Below are 15,653 nucleotides of genomic sequence, written 5' to 3'. Positions count from 1 at the left end.
TGTCTCCTGTCAGTCTTGCTTCTATTGCAGAGGGAGTACGCTTGCAGTCATGGATGAGATACACCTGCTCATGACCACACTGAAAAGGATTAAAACAAACACAGAGTATTGAGGTAGAGAGGTATCAGGTGGCAATCTTAACAGACCTATGTGCAAAATGTATTACTTTCATTTTCAGGGCTAAGGGGCCTGAACATAGGAAGCAGATACAGAAACATCAATCAAACAAAACTCGTCATGCACAGCAGAGCAGAGAATGGGAGGAGAGAGTTTATCTCTGTAATGTCAGATAGATGTGCAGGTAGCTCAGAAATGGAGGGATGGTTGGTCGAACTACCAGGACTGGACAGGTCCAAGTGGATTTTGCTGGTTTGTAGTCATTCACAAAGCCAGACGGCACTAATATTGCTGTGCAGCGCGAGGTGGTGCAGTATAATCACTTGGGAGCTATCCATTAAATTATTAGATAATTCATTATTAAACATTATGTATAGACTTGAAGATAATTGAACATATTTAGCCTACATTTTTGCGGTTGTAAGTCATTTCTAAACCCATACACATATTTTTTTATTGATTATTATTTTATTTTATGTAAAACACAATGTGTAATTTCTTTAAAGGTGTCAGGTTGGCTCCAGACACAGATACAACCAATAGGATATAGGACGCATTTAAGTGGAAAGTTTTTGCATTACGTTTCTGCATTTTCAAATGAGAAAAAACTACTTTTTATGCATTTAAACCTTACTAATACGTTACTGTGACATATTGTCATCATTATTAGTACCTTATTTTATCAGCAGTAAACAGCTAAGCACTTTATGTGAAGCAACATTTATGTAAATGCTTTTAAAAATTGACAAATTATTTAATCACTATGATCATCTTCAACAAATTATTTATAAACATTACAAATAAAATAGTTATTGTACAAAATGTAAATGACTTAGCATGTGAAATTTGTTTTTGTTTTTTGTGGAGAAAGGTGCCAGTTATTAACAGTTAACTTATAGGCTTGAGTTCTTTTCAAAACTGAATCTAAAGTAGCTCAGTGTGAATTCTTTCAGGATGACCTTATTTAATGAATGCTCTCTTTCTAAATGGAATCAGCTGTTGGAGGACTTCACCTTCTTGCTGAACCAATCAGAATCATACACAAATTTCAAGGGCCAACCACAGAGTCACAACCCTGCTTTAAAAAAATATGTTTCTCCCTTTGCCATTCAGCTGTTGTTGCAGGTAAAGAGTGTAAACCTTCACATCCCTTTCCACCTCCAATCATCTGCTCCAGCTGACTGGTCCGGAGCCTCTTTTGGTCTGGTCTTTGGGCTCCTTCGACCGGTGTCTAGATTTCATTGGGGGATCTGATGGTTCTCTACCCCTATATAGATATACGAAAGATTTGTGAAGCAATGGAGTCTAATCGCCAAAGACTTTGTACATTTTACTGAGCTATACAATAAATCTAATTTGCATATCTGCAAACATGTCTCTCCTGGTTGAATGTTGTTTAGCTGAGCTCTTCATTTCATAATTTACGAAGCCAATGCAAAAAACTTTTGAAGTCAGAGCCGAGGAGAGATCAGCGCAGAGAGGAGACAAGAGGGACATGTAAATAACTAGACATGAAGAGAAGACGAAGGGAGAGACAACACAGGCAACCAGTGGGGATTGGGATAGTTTTGAGCTGAAGGAGAGGCAGAGAGAGAGAGCTTGAGGAAACAGAAAGAGAGAGGCACAGAGAAACAGAAGCACAGAGAAAAGAAGGGAGAGCTGAAGAGGCAAAGACACAAAGAAGAGGGATGATGGACAAGGAACAGGAGGGGAGAAAATGAACTCAATTGACATGAAACAAGAGGAGGCAGCCAGATAACCAGAGGGCTTTTTTTCTTTGTGTCAATTAAACAGCACTTTACAAAGGTATACAGGAAGAGGAAGAAATGGCAGTGGATGTAGTTGAGCTGAGACGGCGGAGAGGTCGACAATTCAGCTCAAACTGTCCTTGTGCTGTCCATCTTTCAGAGTGTTTCAGAGCTCACAGCCTGCCTATTGCACTGAACTGCTTTTCTTTTCAAACAAAGGAGACTAAAAGCACAGACTAGGCCTCCCATGCTTTCTTACTGACCGTAAAAGTAGGAGGGGGGAAAAAAGATGACATGGGAAGAAAGCATGCCTGCCATCACTGGGAACATGAATCACACTGATGAACTGCACAGCTTAGAAAAATTGGTAGTCCTATTTGGGGTTTGTCAAAGGTCTGACTGATTTATTTGGCGCAAAGTGATGTAAAAGTAGGGTTCTCCATTTCAGACAAGCAAGACATGATAGGGGCAATTGGAAGGAGGTCATGTGTGCATTTCTTGCTTTTTTGACTCCAGGGGCTCAGAGTTGTAAAAAAGAAAGGGACAGGTGGGAAAGTTAAAGGACAGAGTTGGAGGTAAAAGAGGTCAGAAGACAGGTGGATGAAGGAACATTGAGAAAGACAGGGGCAAAACGTTGGAGAAAGCAGGGAGCAGATGGAGAATAAGAAGCAGATAGGTTCACCTATGATTAGATAGCCTGCCACAAAGCAATGCACCTCCCAAGGACATGAATTAGACAGAGAGCCAACTCCGTCAGAGGAAAGCCTGCCAGCACTTAGCCAGGCCTCATAAACAACCAGCTCGCATTTGTCACTTCCTCTTCACCCAACAAAGCGACAGCAGAAATAAATTACCTTTAAGCAGACCTCGCCCCTTCTCAGCATCCTGTTCTTGCCTCAGCAGCTGGTTTGAGCTTACAGCGCAAGCTGATGGACAGCAAAGAGGTAAATGTCAGGTGGAAGACTGCGGCCTTAAGTTAGTAGTCTCAACCAGCATAAAAGTCCTCCTCCTTGTATTTATTTCGCGTCATTTCTTCATTTAGATTCACACATTCACTCCTTATTGGAGGACTTTCAAAGAGTACAACAGATGGATTTCCTAGATCAACAAACAAGCATGCAGTGCCCTGAGAACAAAAAAAACAACACTTGACCATAATATGGTCAGGACATGTAAGCGCAAAGGAGAGAACTACAAAGGAAAATAAATGGAGTGAGACAAATAAAGAGAATACTTTGGCAGGATGCGTTCAAGCTGCAACCAAAATCAGAAATTAATAATTAGCAAGGAGAAGACAGTAAAGACAGCTGGAGTTAAACAACATCCTTGAACACTGAGAGTTAAACGGCACGATGAAAATGGCCCTGCGTTAAAAAAGAAAAGAAATGGCATGCAGGATCTCTCTGGGTGTTGAACAGAACAACAAAGCGGTCCTTGTGATGACAGCAAAAGAAAAAAAAAATTATTTTTCCAAACACTTTCTCTTGTGATTGGAGTCTGAATTCAGACATGGTGTTGTGAGAGAGTGGAGGGAATGCTAGGTTCCCAGCCCCACATCTGTTAAAAGGTCTAAAAGATCTGACTCGAGTCCTGGTGTTTAAAAGAAGATATATCAGTGTAATACACAATAATGCTTACCCCCCCCCCCCCCCCCCCCCCCCCCCCCCCCCCCCCCCCCCCCCCCCCCCCCCCCCCCCCCCCCCCCCCCCCCCCCCCCCCCGCCCCCCCCAACCTCTATCCCCCCCAACCTCCTCCAAACCCGTGAAATCCAAAGCATGACCTGAAGTTGCTCCAAAAGCTCTCCATCACCCCTCCTCCTCCTCCCCCTCCTCCTCCTTGTCCTTATGTATCTACTCATCCACAGCTGTGATACACTCTGCTTTTTGCCCCATTTCCATGGAACAGCCCTTGGAAAAAAGAGAGGAAAGAAGCACAAGAAAAGAGGCAGGCTTCCCAAATTCCTAACATTCCAGTAATGCCACACATCTATCATCCGGCACACTGCTGGACAGGAATTGCAAATCACAGTGCACCTGAATGCATCAGCCAGAAGGGCCACCCATACACCAATTTGTGTATGAAACCATTCACTAAGCACTGGCTCCTAATGAACTGTCTCGTTGGTGTTACACAACACCCCCCCCCCAACACACACACACACAAAAATGAGAGAATGAGAAAGGTTTTTCTTCCTATCTTCTCTGATTCTTCATTGCTATCATAGTAAGCACCCTGTTAGCGCAAGGTGTTTGGTTAGGATTCTGCTGTTAAATGCTTCTCTTGAGCTGGCCTCTGGAGAAAACACAGGTTTGTTAATCAAGCAAAGGCAAAACAATTACTAGAATCCGATAATCAATGGCTGTGGATCAACAATTAATCCGTGGTGGCTGCTTCAGATGACAACAAGTGGTGGGTTCCTACTAATTAAACTGAAACCTGCTGGTGTGCTATCGTCAGCTAATAGCTATTCCGCTCTACCGTTTAGCCCATCTGATTAGGCTGTTTGTTTAAATAGCATTTACAAAGTCCTTTTTCCTTTTTCCTAATGCATGCTTGCTGAAATACTGCTCCATTCCTTTAAGGTTGCTTTTCTGTTTGTTAGCTGTGAGAAATCAATGTGTCTAACTGACAGAGAGTTTGTGTCTAAAATGACTACTGTATACAGTACTAATGACAAAATATACAACATAAATTAAAGATGTTAAATCAAAGTTCTAGCTCATGTCCAAATTGGGGAAATTTGACTAAACGTCTTGATATGTTTCAGCAAATGCTTTGGAGAGGTCACAAGGGGTTAGAGCCTGGGATATAAGGGTATACCCTCTTAAAATGTCCCAGCCGTAATCACCCAACCGTGCAGATGGACATTTCAATTCCAGTTGCCTTCCGCCGGATCACAAAGTTTGCTTCGGCAGCAGGAGATGGGAAAAAAGCCTAATAGGTAATATTCCAAATCATGTTATGGTGGAGTGACTTGCTTTGTAGGGGATATTGCTCAGTTTATTTACTCCACAGAAAAGAAAAGCTATCAACTGAAATGGAAGATTTTCTGTAATTTTTGGTCCAACAAAACCGAACACTGAACACAAGACAAACTGTAGCCTCACTTTTGTGTGTGTGTGTGTGTGTGTGTATGTGTGTGTTGGGGGGGGGGGTTTGTAAAGCATGACATTAAAGGTGAGTGTAGCAGACGTAATGGTCAACTACACAGGAATTCAAAATGACATGTCTCCACTTAGCACAATTGCAACTATAACTCTGCCATGATCAATAGTTACTCATTACTTGCTTTATAAAGGTCCAATTCTGCACCCTCTTCTTATACATCTATTCCTGCCTCATTTCCAGTCATCTCTTCCTCTTTGTCTCATCTATAATTCCAGCTTGTTTCCTCTCATTCTTTCCGAAATTGTCTAGCTAATCTCTCCTTTCCTACCTCCCTTTCCTCACTTACGTTTTCCTTTGTTCCTATCTTTTTCCTTAGCTATCTTATGTTATCTCTCTTCTGACGTCCATTTCTTATTTCCTCCTACTTTCCTTTTCAGTGTTTCTTTCATCTACTCATTAATTCCTTCTCTCCCTTTTCCCCATCCCTCTTTTATCATTATTTCTTTATTCTGTTGTCCCTGCAAGACAATTCGATTCTCCTTGCAACCTTTTCTCTGATCTGCTCTGTTTCAGCTCTCTCTACCTCAATTTACTTGTAACCCCTCCTTACAAAAACTCCCTATTCCCATTCTTCCACGCATCTCTACAACATGTGCATCCCATCTTTCTCATCATTCTATTTCCTCACTTTCCTCTCACTCTTTGTTCCTTCCTTTTTTTTCAGCCACCTCTTCTACTTTCTCCTCAACTACCTCTCCTTGCATGCCTCAGTGTAATTTACCTGCCCTCCATGTCCCCTACTTTCTATGTCCCTCCTCACATCTCTCTCTAGCCAGACCTCTCCTCCCATCTGCCACTTCTCCGGTTCCACCCTCTGTGTCTCCTTTGCTCTCCTGCAATCCACAGTTCACAGGTTCTCCCAGAGCACATTGTTGCATCCCAACGGAAGCTTGCGCAGCATTCTGCCATGAATAATTGAAGAGGCCCCACATGGCCAGGCACGCTCAGTCTAAATGGATTATTCTGGGATAGATCAATGCTAGCCTGTGAGGGTTTTATTAGGGCCTGCAGATGAAACGTACAAGGCCACCGCCAATACTCTCTCCTCTCTGTCTTAATTCTGCACTGCTCTAGCAGGACATCCTACACACCTCCTCCTTCCCTTTGCCTGCAATATCCACCCGCTCCCAGTGATGCCCCCGTCAGGCCATAAAAGGACCACGGCCAATGTCATACAGTACAGTATGAAGCATGCATTCTTTATATTGCCTTTGACTATGATGCAGGCCACCAGTAAACCGGCGAGACAGCGTTTTATCATATCATCCTCACAGACCCCCACCGTCACCAGCATGGCAGGAAACAACCACTGATACCCACTGTTGCCGTGGGCAGGAAAGTAGGGGAGGGGGATGAAATGCTACTGTGACCTATAAGAGTTACGACCCTAGGGGGCCAGTGTTGGCTGCGGCGTTGAATATTACTCTGTAAGCTTTTCTCCCTGAGGAGATTTACAACTGTCTCATCCATTGATAGGCTTCCATGTTGTTTGCAACTACTTTTTTAGCCACAAAGCATGAATTAAAACATGTACAGATTAACACACACCATTTAGTTACCTATCCATTGTGTTTTTAAAGCACTGCATAATCTTAACCCAGGGCTGGGAAGTTACCCTGGGAGAATTTTTCACAGACATTTTGTTGACCAAACCCTGAATGCTGCAATCTGCGTCAAACTTAATAGTCACTTTTGGAGTCACCTCTAGACAAAGCTAGACAAATATATATATATATTTTAGAGAGGATGTGACTTACATTTCCCGATGACTTTATCTCCTAAATCCATTGGGAATAAACGCCCATAAATCCACTTAGAAATCCTAGAAATAAAAATGCTGCTTAGCCTATAAAGTGCACAACTTGCTGGGAATTGTCGTTTTTTAGTTTTACTCATTTATACTTAACTGTACATCCAGGGGTATACTGCCAACTAAAACAGCTTAGCTTATACACCACTTGTCATTCTTTAAATTTTGCCAATTCACCAAAATGTAAACAAATATAGATGTTACAGGGGTTACCCACAGCTAATTGACTACTGACTCTGCAAAATTGCACTTCCTGTGTAGATCACCCAAAGCATTATGGGTAGTTGTTGATTGTCCCTCAAATTGAAGTTAACCAAAGAAAATAGTCGGAGTAAAACATCCCTTTGTATTAACTTTAATTTTTTGAAAATTCATGTTCTAAACATTAAAAAGCACAAGTGACCATTCTGTGTTCTGTATTTTTTCCCCATTGACAAATGAATGCTTTAACATTGCTTTCAAGTGGAAAATATATAACAGAAAAGTACAGTTTTAATAGATGGGGCATATTGGGCAGATTATTGTTTGCCTCACAGTTGACCCCCTTCACGTGATATGTCCCCTCTGACTGTGTAAATTCGACTACAGCTGGGAACATTATTTGTTGGCATATTCTCAGGTTGTCTAAACACGCACATTACCACTGCAATTATCCTTAAGTAAAGAACCTTTGAAACATGGCATGCTGCTTTAACCTAAACTTAGACTCCCTGTCACCAGTGTAATTGAATCCTGACAAGGTTACATTTTCCTCACAATATACACACTTTTGTGATTACTGCGAAATCAACATATTCAACACTTTCACACAGGAAATAAAGCCACACTTCCTCCTGTCACTTTAACACTTTCACATTGCTTTGATTACGATTGTGGCTGGCAGATAGAAATAGACATTGCTTTATAGAATGGTGTTTTGAAATGAAGCTCAACATATTTGACAGGGAGAGAGGGGACCTGAGGCTTTTAACCCCCCCCCCCCCCCCCCCCCCCCCCCCCCCCCCCCCCCCCCCCCCCCCCCCCCCCCCCCCCCCCCCCCCCCCCCCCCCCCCGCCATTCCCCACTTCCTGGGAATGGAGGAGAAATGTTACATTACTCCAGGATTGCCCGTCTTCTCCCTTACTGACATCTTGGGCGTGTACCAGGCAAATCTGTACACATCGAAGCCATTAAAGTGTCAAGCTCCACGGTGGGCTTAAACCAGGTCAGACTGTTCAGGGAATATTTTTTGCCCTCATTCTGGCAGTCAAGACTTCCTTTAAAGAGCTTAAATCTTAGCCATTTAAAATGACAAACCTCTGTTCAAAAGATGCAAGGACGTTTTCTTTCTCACTTGTCTGAATATATAAGCACTAATTTGCATATGGATTTGAGGACCATATGCTTCCTGACAAGATTTACTGTACAATATGGCACCGTTGGACAGATAGCTGAGTACAAAAATGCTCTGTCACATTATACAACACCACTTTTGCTTCTCTTTAATGATTAACTCAATCTAAATTAACTCTGTAGTGCTAACTACTGGACTTTGGTTATAGATGTCAATCATTAAATTGTTTTATTTACCTTTGACATCTATTAAAAAAAAATGACTTTAATTTGTTTGCATCTGGCTCAAGGAGTAGAGGTAATGATGGGATAAGATGGGATACTCTGAAATTAAATTTATGCAACTTAGAATTTCAAATGTTGCCATAGCCGGGGGAAAACATGAGAGAAAGAAATAGCTGGCTGTTTAGCTGGTGGTGACAACTAACAAGCACTATCCTGGTAATTAGATTGCTGCATTGTACATGGGCAAAACTCTCCATAAAGTGTTATAATGATTCAATATTTTCTTCTCTCCCTTTCTCTCTCTCTCTCACTCTCTCTCTCGCTCCTTTCTCCTCTTGCTTTACATGTTTGGGTTCTTTTAAACAGCTCTGCAAGCCATCCGCATCTGTTTCCATTTTGACTGCATTAATGACATGGCCACACACTTCGGCACTGTGGTCTGTAATGAGACTGCGGAATATGACTTATAGCTCATCTTGTAAATTTAATAAAAGTATATGTGCATGTATGTGTATGTAGTGTGTGTGTGTGTGTTTGTGTGTGTATGTGCATGTCTGTCACTATATACATTTGCAATGTGTGACGACCATCTCTCTCATGCCTGAATCTTTGCTGTCCAACTGGTGACAGGTGAGCATGATTGAAGTGCATTCCTGCAAGAGAAAACAATGGATGCTTGGGCATGCCGTCCAATCACCCATCTCATACATACAGAGAGGCTGGCTGATTGATGTCAAGTTAAGAAATGCACACAGTGAAATTCTAACCAGCCTCAAGAGCCACCTCACTAAAAGGTGACCTATGATGCGCTGCACTCTAAAAGGCTTCAAAATGAGAGTTTTGTACATAAAACATTTTGTAATTTCTCTGAGACCCGGTGATAGTGCAGTGTGATATGTATGAAAGGCAAGGAAAGAAAAAAGAAAGGGATCACATATCACATCCTACAAAAAAAGCACTTGGACTGGACCCAAACCTAACATTTCACTTATGAGTACCAATGATGGTTTCTTTGATTAACCCTTTTATCAAAGTGCTAATTTGAGCCATCCTGTTGTTCATTACATTCTATTTCATGGTTATTCTTCAAGAAATAATAACTAAATTTACTTCAAGCAGCACCTTCAATTTCTTACTTGCTCCTTATCATCTTAAAAGAACTGACAATGAACGACATTTTTTAGAGTGTGTGGCTTCTGTGCATGTCTAACATGGGCATTTGATTGCTTCATGAGCAAACGCTGGGTGAGGCAACGCTTCATAAAATGTGTCCAGCCCATTAGGTTTGAGACTGCAGTAATAGCTGTCCTTCCACCGGCCTGTCTGTGGAATAGAGGGAATGACTCCCTCCTGTAGTAGTGATCATTGGGTGGCACATCATCATTTAATATCTGGAACAGGACTGGAGCATACAGACACAACTGTGCTGATGTAGGCATAAGAATTATAATTTAAACTGAAATATTAAATCTTATAAATTCCCACGGATGCTGTCGTGCATAAAAAGATGTGACATCAAAAAGGCAGACAGAGAGTGTATGTAAATGTATGTGTGTATGTGTGTGTGTGAATGTCTATCTTCTGTGTACACTAACTCATGCATTACATCATTTGTTTCATCACTGTGGTTCAGCTAGAGATGTCATCCTTGCATGAGGCCAAACTTTTTTTCTGTTACTTAAAAAAAAATTGAATGAAATATGAAAAAGGCAAAACTCAAGATGGTTGCCAGAATAAATCTGCGGTAGCATAAGTCTAAATATAATTTAGAAAGGACTGTGTGGACTATTTCCAGAGATGTTGGGTGCAGGCGAGGATGTGTGCTCCCTCTCATTCCAATCCAGTGGTGGATGTTACCTGCTTTGCCAACCCGGACTTGCCTGGATGTTGCTGGACATATCACTGTAAGTGCATGTGTGTGTGTACGTGTGTGCGCGCGCGGGCGTGTGTGTGTGTGTTTGTGTGTGTGTTTGTGTATTGAGGAGGGGGGAGGAGGTGTTACTCCAGATTTCTCATGTGACGAAGCATTACAGGGAATTGTAATACACAGCAACATCATAAATTTGATTACATTACATTGCACTGCAAGCCTGTGAGCCATTTGCAGGCACCATAAAAACTAAGTTACCACGGGTACAAAGAAAAATGAATAAAGCTATTTTCTTTTAACAACCCCGGCGCTGGCGAGATATTGTTCTCTCCTCTGGCTTTTATGAGCTTTGCAGACGCACGATGCGCTCCTTGCGATCGAAACAGAAGACGGAACAAGATGGTAAATGGACATCGTCGGGGGGAAATAGACTAGATAGTTATGTGGCAAACGTTTCAACATCTTCCTCTAAATAAAAATGTGCTCCTCAGATATTATACATTTTCTCCAATGCTTTAATATAATGAATCCGAATGATGAAGAAAGTGTCTGCAGGGTTTTAGGCGTATAGAAGTAATGGGCACACATGGGTCTCTTCTACATCTTTTTAATCGTTATCATTATGGTATATCATTTTTAATCCATGGAGCCTTATAATTTGGCAAAAGATCTGTGTTCTTTCTAAGAACCATCATAAAACAGGTAGGCATAGCGAAAAATAAAGACAGTGCTATTTTAAAATGATGACCGATTGGAAGTTTGAAATTGAGGTCTTATGTCAAATCTGAGAGTCCAGCATTCAACAAGGGGATCGCCAGCACTTCGAAAAAGTCAGTGTCATTGCCGGGCTGACTCCAGCTCGGTGGGGCTTATGAAAGCTCGATCTGCGCACCTCGAAATCAGCCAAACTCCTTTAAAAGCCAATGACAACGCGGTGCGCAAAGGCAAATCCGGTCCAGGGGTGTCAACCAAAACTACAGTAGGCTGCTCTCGAAAGTCCAACATGTATACCTTAGGCTTTGACATCACATCAGACAACCGGTCCGCGCGCACGTTCACTCACGCACACACATACACACACACACACACACGGAGAAGATCCACTATCGAAAATTGAATTTCCGAGTGATGCCAGAAAGAACAGAATGTCTCACGATCTACTTACTGGCTTGTTCATATCAGTGAATATTAATGCAAAGCTTCTCACGGTTGACTTGGCTAATGAAGCACCTCCCTGTGGAGATGCACTTGTTAGATGGAGCCCCCCCACCCCGCACACACACACACACACACACACACACACACACACACACACACACATATCCGACCGAAAAAAAATGATTCAGAAATATGCGTTATGTTCCAGAGCTATACAAGAGTAAGATACATTCTTGAGAATCTTCGTTCTGCTCTCTGCTACAGAACCATCTACGTTTCTTTTTTTGTGGAAAATAAATTGTAATTAACTCTCAGTGGCGAAAGGTAAGGGAAGCCGTCGTTCTGAACGATGGATAGCTTCGTAGGCTACTCAAGCAGCAGCTTTGCTCAGCAGCGGCAGCAGCAGCTTTGCGGTGGCAGAGTCGGGTCTCCCGCTGAGTCCGGGACTACCGAGCATCTCTCTCCATTGAACAAGCCTCTTTGCAGTATTCTGAAATGATGCTTCTCTTCGGGCACTTGCCTGCGTCGCTGTTCGAGTGTTAAAACGGCAGAAGAACGCACATTTCGCACGCTCAGACACCAAATCCCAACAGAACAATCTGTTTTTCAAACGTTTATGAAATGGAAAAGCCGTGATTGAAATTTATAGCTCTTGCAAAAAAAAGAAAAAAATAGCTGACGGATAAAAGTAGCTGGACAGAGTGAGGAAAAAGAGACAGGGAAGTGTGCCTACCTTTTTGTCAGCCTCGGAGTTCCCCTTTCTTTCTTCTCAGCTTATAAACCCTCACATCTTCATGATTAAAAGAAACAATAATCCCAGGGTTTGTGTAAATGTGTGCGTCCCTGCGGCTGGTCCAGTGAGGAGCAGTTCACGGTTTCCTGTGCCGGGTTAAATAATGTTTTTAGTAAAATCCACCCCGACAGCGCAGGTTGCTCAGGACGCGTCTGGGTACGGCAAGAGGAGTCGCTCCCTCCCTCAGCAGCAGCAGCCGTGCGCACTTGGAGAAACCAGAGCTCTGTCCGCGCAGGGAAGCTGAGAGAATGATGTCATGCGTCCGGCCCTCCCTTTTCAGCCACCCCTTAACTCACGGCTCTCTCCATCTTCTCTCTCCCCTTATCTCATCGTCCCCTTCTTTCTTTATGGCCCGTTGTTTTCACATTTGCACCGAAATAAGACAAACAAATATGCATCTAATAGATCACTGAATATTTATATTTAATTTGAGGAGACATTACTTTCACCGAATGGGATGCAAACAGTATATTTAATGTTTTCCAGAATAAAAATGAACTATGTAGGCCTAGTCTAATACAAAATCAGAACAATCTGCCATGTGATGTATAACTTGCTTTTGATGATATGTTTTGCAGTGCTCCACTTGACGTGATGAATTCGTGCCGTTCCCCCACGCCTCCCCGAAGGTATCGTCCAGTAGCATCACCAGCCTGCCTTTACCCGGGATAAGAGTGGAGGTGAGGTAGCATGAAATAGACCAATACACGCTGCGCATTGAGTCAAGACCGCCTCCCCCTCCCCGGTGCAGCCGGCGCATCTTAAAGATAAAGCATCTTATCTTCCCATCAATTATAGGGAAGGTTCATTGTCATTTACTGCACTCCAAACAGAGAGTACTTTCACAACTAACACTGGGTCTGTATTTTTTAATAGGGATGATCAACTAAATGTATTTGTTGTCAATAGGACTATGGATGAATTTAATTTGTTTCAAGTTTTGTCATGCTGATTTCTCATTTCAAATACTGGAAAACTTGTTAAAACAAGTGATAATTTTTTACTTCCTGGAGAATATGAAATATCAGTCAAGAAAACAATAATCTCAATATGTATGTTAAATCATTGAGTATCTAAATTTGTATGAAGTAGGTGAGTGAATTAGAGTGACTAACAGCCTATTTTAACCCATAAAGTATCTTCAAATGCATTTAAATTCCTTGCAAGGGATGAACAGGCTTGAAGGTATTTTCTGCATCCCAACTTTGCTGCTTGCTGCTTGCTGAAAGTAAAATACTGCGAGGGCGTTTAATCAATCAACTTCAGCTGCAGGTTTTACTTAATCAAATCTTTAAAGTGGCAGGGCTACTTTCTCTACTTCATACATTGGTGCACAAAATGCTCTCACAGGGGAAAGCTGAAATGAGCCCATTGCTGGAGCTTGGCAACTCATACGTCCCCTTAATGCATGGACTTGTTCCTTAAGGTTCATTCAACACTGAATAACACAGGTACCTTTATTCAATTTTCAATAAATTCCTGTCATCTATCAGACCGTCCTTCCATCCATGCAGTTTACAGTATATTTTATGGTACTACTTATCTGTATTCATGTAATGGGGTGAGGGGATATAAACAGAAGACATGTGAACAGGACAGGTCATTGACTTACCAATACATCACAGGGATAACACACAAACACATCCACACAGACACATTCACAGCTGTGGGCACCAGTGAGTCTTTAAGTCAATGGATGTTAATCTTTTTCGATTGCAACACCTAGAGCAGCAGTGGAAACACCCATGTATCTGCTGAAGTTCAAAACCTTGTAAGACCTTTTATATTAATGGATGTATATATTTCCAAACATGACAGGTGAAACCTAGATGTGCAGTATATGTCATCCTTTAGAATTGAGTGCTATGATGTGTAGTGTCTCAGCACAGCAAAATAAAAAGCTGTACTGATAGATATAAAAAAAATTATTGACTTTTAATGGATGCTCAAATTGTAATGTATGACATGAGGCCACTATTACTAACATTAATGGATGAATTCTTCTTACAGGCATGTTAATTTAATAAAACCTGGATACATCCATCAATCTGTCTTCATCCGCTTATCCGGTATTTGGTCGCGGGGGCAGCAGCTCCAGTAGGGGACCCCAAACTTCCCTTTCCCGAGCCACATCAACTAGCTCCGACTGGGAATCCCGAGGCGTTCCCAGGCCAGGTTGGAGATATAATCTCTCCACCTAGTCCTGGGTCTTCCCCTAGCTCTCCTCCCAGCTGGACGTGCCTGGAACACCTCTCTAGGGAGGCGCCCAGGAGGCATCCCTACCAGATGCCCGAACCACCTCAACTGGCTCCTTTCAATGCGAAGGAGCAGCAGCTCTACTCCGAGCTCCTCTTGGATGACTGAGCTTCTTACCTTATCTCTAAGGGAGACAGCAGCCACCCTCCTGAGGAAGCCCATTTCGGCCGCTTGTACCCTGGATCTCGTTCTTTCGGTCATGACCCAGCCTTCATTGCTATCGAGAGCTTTGCCTTTTGGCTCAGCTCCCTTTTCTTCACAACGGTGCGGTAAATGGAATGTTATACCGCACCCGCTGCTCAGATTCTCCGACCAATCTCATGCTCCATGGTCCCCGCCCTCGCAAACAAGACCCCAAGGTATTTAAACTCCTTCCCTTGGGGTAAGGACTCACTCCCAACCTGAAGAAGGCACTCCATTGGTTTCCTGCTGAAACCGTAGCCTCAGATTTAGAGGTGCTGATCCTGATCTCAGCCGCTTCACACTCGGCTGCGAACCGATCCAGTGAGTGCTGAAGGTCACAGGCCGCTGATGCCATCAGGACCACATCATCTGCAAAAAGCAGCGATGAGATCCCCAACCCACAAAAACTGCAACCCCTCCCCACCCCAAGTACGCCTTGATATCCTGTCCATAAATATTACAAACAGGATTGGTGACAAAGCGCAGCCCTGGTGGAGGCCAACCTTCACCTGGAACGAGTCCAACTTACTGCCGAGAACCCGGACACAGCTCTCGCTTTGGTCGTACAGAGATTGGATGGCCCTGAGAAGAGACCCAATACTCCAGCAGCACCTCCCACAAAGTCTCCCGGGGGAAACGGTCATACGCCTTCTCCCGATCCACAAAACACATGTAGACTGGTTGGGCATGCCAGTCCCCCTCCAAGATCCTTGCGAGAGCGAAGATCTGATCCGTTGTTCCACGACCAGGACGTGAATACATGAAACGTGTTATTGTTAACCTTAATCACAGTATGAGCACACACACATTGCTGGTTGTGCCAGATGTAAATATAAATCACACTCAGCCGCTAATCTTGAGTCAGTGCATGATACCGTCTACATAGCCACTTCCTTTCTTGAGTTTTTTTTTAAACATTTAAAAAAAGAAAGAAGAAAACCCATAAATGTTCAAAGCGATTGACTATGTGAGGCACAGATTTTGTCGTTGAAC

General features: G+C 42.8%; 1 protein-coding gene across 17 annotated transcripts in view; it reads right to left on the bottom strand.

The window, feature by feature from the left end:
* Nucleotides 1-12,427, bottom strand: part of ptprsa (protein tyrosine phosphatase receptor type Sa) — a 230,675-nt gene extending 218,248 nt beyond the window's left edge. For 7 of the 17 annotated variants that reach the window (XM_034882198.1, XM_034882199.1, XM_034882208.1 and 4 more), the window contains exon 1: nucleotides 12,162-12,426. The gene's annotated coding sequence lies outside the window, so the exon portion shown is untranslated. Of the gene's footprint in view, nucleotides 1-12,161 lie in introns of all 17 variants that reach the window. The other 10 variants (XM_034882191.1, XM_034882194.1, XM_034882196.1 and 7 more) reach the window with 3 other exon arrangements.
* Between the last annotated feature and the right edge of the window lie 3,226 nt (nucleotides 12,428-15,653).

The sequence above is a fragment of the Etheostoma cragini genome, chromosome 9, assembly GCF_013103735.1.
Source record: "Etheostoma cragini isolate CJK2018 chromosome 9, CSU_Ecrag_1.0, whole genome shotgun sequence".
Classification (NCBI taxonomy): Eukaryota; Metazoa; Chordata; class Actinopteri; order Perciformes; family Percidae; genus Etheostoma; species Etheostoma cragini.
Note: the sequence above shows the minus strand (reverse complement) of the source record. Positions and strands in the feature narration are given on the sequence as shown.